Raw genomic sequence first — 6,725 nt, 5'->3', positions numbered from 1 at the left:
CACTGCCTTAGAGTAACCTGAGGTTAAAGTGACATGAAATGGAAAATTACCCTATCTATTTTCTAAATGCATTTTATTGATCTCCGTGAATTATTCATCCATATGTTTTTTTAATTGATATATATATATATATATTTTTTGAGTTCATCATTTTTAATCAAAATGGCAACTTGATCTTCTTCTGATTTCTCTTTGGTAACATATGAATGAGTAGCCATTCTATTCCTCACAGCGTGTGTCTATCAAGCCTTATTGAGAAGTGGCTCTCTACTGGGAAAACCACAGACCACAAATATAACAGCACCCAGTAAGTGAGTGAGTGAAAAATACCATCCTCATCATTTCTGCTTCTCCTCACTGGCTTTCAGTTGGCTGTTGTGTTACAGATTCAGGGACACCAGTCATGGGCTCGCTAGAGGATTCACTCTATAAAAAGCTTAAGGTTCAAAGCAAGGTCAGTGTCAGTATTCATCTAATTTGATGGCACATTCATTGGCACGTTTTTAATCAAAAATAAAATGGCAGTTTTGGAACATATTCAGGATGATAAACCTAACAGGTCTGGCATTTCACACATAACAAATCATAAAGTCTTCCTATTTGAAAAAAATGCACTATACAATATTGTGTCAATCAGTACAAAAAATGAGAGAGCAAAATATGACCCAGATGGTTGCAGTAATGCTGAAGGCTTGAATTTAGGACTGGAGACACAGCTTGCAGTACTGTAATGGTGTAGTAGTGGCACTATGGGGCGCTATCAACTAAATAATGTCTTGGAAACATAAAATAAATTTAGACTGACTGAGGAAGAGAGAATTTGAAAAGCAGTGTAGAGAGTTGCACATAAACGAAGGTATAAGTTTTAGAAGCAAAATCATTATTTTCAGTCACAGTTTCTTAATTTAGTTAACCCTCTGGGACTAGTTTATTAAAGGAATATTTTCCCGCAAAAATTGTCATCAATTACTCACCCTCGTGTCATTCTGTCTTCTATTGTGTGTGTGTGTGTGTGTGTGTGTGTGTGTGTGTGTGTGTGTGTGTGTGTGTGTGTGTGTGTGTGTGTGTGTGTGTGTGTGTGTGTGTGTGTGTGTGTGTGTGTGTGTGTGTGTGTGTGGCCTGGTAAACCCTACATTATGGGGACAAAATGTACCCATAAGGATGGCAATATCTGAAATCCTTGTTCGTGTGGGGACATTTTTTGGTCCCCATGAGGAAAACAGCTTATAAATCATTAGTGATGTTTTTTGAAAATGTAAAAATGCAGAAAGTTTTCTGTGATAGGTAGGTTTAGGGGTAGGGTTAGTGTAAGGGAATAGAATATACAGTTTGTACAGTATAAAAATCATTATGTCTATGGAAATTACCCATAAAACATGGAAACACTACATGTGTGTGTGTGTGTGTGTGTGTGTGTGTGTGTGTGTGTGTGTGTGTGTGTGTGTGTGTGTGTGTGTGTGTGTGTGTGTGTGTGTGTGTGTGTGTGTGTGTGACCCTGGATCACAAAACCAGTCACAAGTAGCACGGGTATATTTGTGGCAATAGCCAACAATACATTGTATGGGTCAAAATGATAGATTTTTCTTTTATGCCAAAAATCATTATGATATTATGTAAAGATCATGTTCCATGAAGATATTTTGTAAATTTCCTACCGTAAATATATAAAATAATGCAGCACAATCGCGAACATAAATGGAAAACTTTAAAGGCGATTTTCTCAATGTTTAGATTTGTTTTCCACCCTCAGATTCCAGATTTTCAAATAGTTGTATCTCAGACACATATTGTCATGTCCTAACAAACCATACATCAATGGAAATCCTATGTAGGCCTATTTAGCTTTCATATGATGTATAAATCTCAAATTAAAAAAAGAATTGACCCATGTGACTGATTTTGTGGTCCAGGGTCACATATATATTTTATAGAATGTTGGTAACATAATAGACAGTATAAGAAGTGGACAGAGCCATCTCATTGGAATTCAGTTGAGACAGTTGAAGCCCATTTTTAGCGATTTTTGAGCACTTCCGTTCCTGACGCGCAGACTCAAACCGACTCAAACGAAGCTTGATGACGTGAGCAACCTGTCTGACAGACGTAAATCTTCTAGTAGCTGTGCGTGAAAATTGCCAACGTTAATCACTTCATATGTATTCACTTACCACATACCGAATTATTTCCAATTCCCCAAAAACGTTGTTGAAATATTTTGTCCCGTTGCTTTTATGGACTCATTATCTATGGGCTTCTCGCTTGACGGGACGTCCCCCCGATTGCCTGCGAGCTTCTCCTCTTGTCTATACGGTAATGTCTCTATTGTGCGACATAAAGTCGCGTGGTTATGACGCAATCGTTAGCCTGTTTTTAACAAAAACATCTACTGGGCCATAACGTAAGATACAAAGTAATGGAGCCTTTTATACATTGTCGTGTTTATTTAAAAATAAATAATGGACAAATGAAGTCTTTGGACGCCTCAGATGTAAAGTTATTCGCTGTCAAAGTGACGCCAAAATGAATGGGAGTCAATGGAATGCTAACAGCAGGTGAAGTTCTGCTACAATGGCGGCTCCCGCAAGGCTTCAACTACCGGCTGATGGATTACCCCCTTGGGTAACAGTTGATGGGCACCATTGACTTCCATAGTAGGAAAAAAATACTAAAGTTAATGGGGCCCGTCAACTGTCTGGTTACCAACATTCTTTAAAATATCATTTTGTGTGTTCAACAGAAGACAGAAACTCAGACAATAACTAGAAAAAAAATTATTAAAATGATGATTAAAGTTTCATGTTGCTTACTTAAAAGATGTTTTGGCCCACCTACTGTAAACATATACGGAAACCAGAACACCACATCCAAAATCATGAGCTTGTTTGGTTCCTTTGGTTTTTTAACAGTTTCCACTCTTTCCGGGTAGATGTTGTTACATGGTTGTGTGTATTTGTTCCCGTTCAGACACAAGCATCAGTAAATTCAAGTAGTGGGGTCTGGTTTCCTGTCAACATTCAAATTTGCCCCAAAGATGTTCAGTAGGGTTTAGGTCTGGACTTTGTGCAGGCCATCTTTCTTTGGTATCTTATAGTGCGCTTTTTAATACACCAAATTACTGTATACTGAAAAAAAATGTCAAAGAACATTGTATTGCAGTATGTGTGATTTTATGCACCAGTAATAAAGACGATTTCAGATTTCATTAAAAAATATCATGTTCCGAAGATGTACGAAAGTCTTACAGGTTTAGAAGGACGTGAGGATGAGTAATTAATGACAGAATTTTAATTTTTTGGTTGAACTATCCCTTTAAAAAAATGAACAAAATGGGTCAAAATATTGTTTGTCTACTGTTAATTTTGAGAGCATTGTGGCAGTATAGCTAAAATAGCCAAACCAGGTGTCATAAGGGGGTGTCCACATTTTGTCCATGTAGTGCACATAGCCTACTGTACACATTGGCAGAATGTTGAGCTTAGGAAGATATTAGTAGTTGTGTACTCAGCTGTGTTTAATGCTTCAGCAAAACATGCCACAGATGGAAAATTGAGATGATTACAGGATAGTGCTAATTTTAAAATCTGAAAATGCGTCATTTTAAACCAGTATAATACTGGTTTAAAATGACTCATTACTGGTTTAAAATGACACATTTTCAGATTTTAAAATTAGCAGTATTATAATAAAAAAAATTCTTGAGAAGTCTTTTTTCTGTGAAACATTAAATATTTCAAATGAAATTCGAACTTTGGACCTCGTTTTATTTCATTGTATGGACACAAATAAAAACCTTTTCAAAATATATTCCTTTGTGTTTCACAGAATAAAGCAAGTCATATGGATTTGGAGCGGAATCGGGTAAATTATGACAGTTGTCAATTTAAGGATACAACTGCAATGAACAGTAAGAGAAGAATAGGAAATTAGATATATGCATTTAAAACTCAACAAAGTTGTCAACTTGACATTTTATTTTGTGGTTTGTTCTCATATGGACCACTGAGCTCTTCAAGCATTCACTCCATATATAAAGGCCAAGTAGGTTGGGTCTGGATAGGCCTCTGGCTGTTGTTTGCATGTTCCGCCTCTGAAGCCTGTGTTGCTTGAAAAGATGACTACACAGACCCCCTGTGACCGGCTTTGTAGGGCCTGAGTTGAGGTTAGGATGTGTTGTCCATCATTCTAGACCTCCTCCCCTGTTGAGTTTAAAGGACAAGTGTTGTGTTTGTGTCTTATGAGAGACATCAGATTATGTGTTGGCAACAGTTCAGGGGGGTGGCAGGACTGACTGTTGGTATGGTGACAGTTCCAGTGGTCTGTTTAGGGGGTTGTCTGACCCTATTTCAGATAAACCTTTATCACATGCTTAAAGATACACACATGCACATTCACAGGGGCGTAATTTGTGGGGGGGATGGGGGGGATATAAGCCCCCCAATATTTAAATCTATGCATTACAACCCCCCCATTATTTATACCATGATCACAATATCAGGAGGCATACCCAAACTTCAACCCCCCCAATGTTCAAACCAAATCTACGCCCTTGCACATTCATAAAACATGAAGCTGTATGATACTGCTTCTGTGATCCAGCATCAAAATGTGTTTTGGATAATAGATGTGATATTATTTAATTTTGCCCTGGCTGGAACAAATGGAAATCAACCTATTATTTTTTTGGCAAATGAGTGCGTGGAAGCTTTCCCCAAAGATTCAGATTGATAGTTTTGCCTGCTTTTTATAGACACTGTTTTGTTTACCCTCAGTCAAACATCTCCATCTTCTAATAAAGGATCCGATCGCATGCTTCATCATTCCTAATAGTGGATTGTAAGTAAATGAGACTCTTAATCGAGATGAATTACTCGCCTTGTAATATGAAATCATTCATGCAACACACTGCCATGTTCTCACTGCTCTAAATACACCAGCATAATCACTAAACTGTCTTGGTCATAACAAATGGACGAGAATTGCAATATATAGACCTGGATCCCAGAGTTGAGACTGTTGGGACGGCTGCCATTTTGCCTTGCTGGGTTACATTCAAAAAAAACCCCCCAAAAAACAGAGGACATATTATACAGAGGGCGATGGAACTCCACATCTGAGCAGCAAATAAATTATGATTGAGATTATGAGTAGGAAGAATTTTATAGTTTTATGCAAAAATGCGCTTTTGTGAATCAGCATCTTGACATGCCACACCTATGAGGTGGATGGATTATCTCGGCAAAGGAGAAGTGCTAACTAACACAGATTGAGCCCGATTTGTGAACAATATTTGAGAGAAATAGGCCTTTTGTGTACATAGAAAAAGTCTTAGATCTTTGAGTTCAACTCATGAAAAAATGGGGGCAAAAACAAAAGTGTTGCGTTTATAATTTTGTTCAGTATGTATTGACTCCTAGTGGCGTAGATGCAACATTACACATATGGAAAGCTTTTGTTTCGACTGGATTCTTCAAGCTTTGTGTTTAAAGCACATCAGCACTGGCTTCTAGGCTTGTCCATGTTTTAGAAATGTCTCACGCCTAGTTTATTTAATAGTTTAAGCCTGAAGAGGAGAGACATTAGTTTTGATCCATGTTATTGGATTGACAAGTGAGACTCAGATACACACTTTTATGTCACGTTTATGTATGTTTTGCACAGGCCATTTTGATCATCGCTGTGAATGGGCATGTTTGTGTACGCAAAAAGGTTCCAAGTAATGTTTAGATGAATCTCTGTAGACCATTTGTGCTGTTAAGGTGTCCACAGTGCATAGCACTGTGTACTTAAAGGTCTTTACTACTTCTATTTCAATCTGAGTGATGGGAAAAAAGAGGGACAAAGAGAAAAAATTGAATACTAAACAATTCCAAATGCCACAAGTGCAGTACATTTACTGACCCATGACTCACTGCACTCCCAGCATCCACCACACACTCTCTGCAGTTCAACATCCGGCTGTATCCCAATGTTCCTGTCTGTGTGGATATTTTTTAGTTATTTTATTGTGTTTGGTTTTGTGTCCTTTTACAAAGTTTACAAAGTGGAACTGGAGAGCAGATGGGATGGAGTTCATGAAAACTTCTGAAAAGAAGTACTACAGCTGACAACCCTGAGGCTCCAGATGCAAGATGTTCAGACAAAGTTGTTCAAGCTACTCATGGTTTGTTTTTTTGGGTGGAAAAAAAATCGCCTTGTCAGATTAAAAAGTGATGTCACACACACAAAGTAGTGGCTGTTACAAGACACTTAAGTCAAGCATCATTCAAGAACCAAATGTACATGAATAAGACATGAGAGCATCCGGGACTGTGTCAGGCTAAAAAGGACCCACAGCTCTACATGAACACACAAGTCAAACCACTTCTATTGTAAACCCACTTGCATCTGAGAGAGTTTCTGTTTTTATAAGTGTGTGTGCGATGTCACTGTGCGTTTCCCCATGGTGGAACATTTTGTTTCATTATGCATAAATCTGGAATTTCCAAATCTCATATTTTGTGAAAATAAATAGAAAATTGTTTTGTAAATTTTTTGTTGTTTTTTCAGCGTTTGTTGCCCGCCAGGTATCCATGGTAATCACGTGACTGCATAGTATGAATTGCGTGCAGATGGAATTTGAAAGACAACCGTTTATCCTGCCCCTCGGATTGAGGTATGCCAATTGGGAGTTCCCAGACTAACATCTTGATGTAGGTCTGGCTTGCCAGGCTAGTGGTTGTGTACAC

The 6,725-nt window shown here is 38.0% G+C and overlaps 1 long non-coding RNA gene across 1 annotated transcript; it reads left to right on the top strand.

The window, feature by feature from the left end:
* The first annotated feature begins 225 nt into the window (after window positions 1-225).
* On the top strand, window positions 226-6,142 carry LOC143745315 (uncharacterized). Its single transcript, XR_013205975.1, has 4 exons — window positions 226-307; window positions 387-454; window positions 3,823-3,858; window positions 6,033-6,142. It is a non-coding gene; the product is annotated as an uncharacterized LOC143745315 (long non-coding RNA).
* Window positions 6,143-6,725: the final 583 nt, after the last annotated feature.

Source organism: Siphateles boraxobius, unplaced genomic scaffold (assembly GCF_051911475.1).
Source record: "Siphateles boraxobius isolate OS27281-9 unplaced genomic scaffold, OSU_SipBor_1 20, whole genome shotgun sequence".
Lineage (NCBI taxonomy): Eukaryota > Metazoa > Chordata > Actinopteri > Cypriniformes > Leuciscidae > Siphateles > Siphateles boraxobius.
This window is presented reverse-complemented; position numbering and strand designations above follow the sequence as displayed.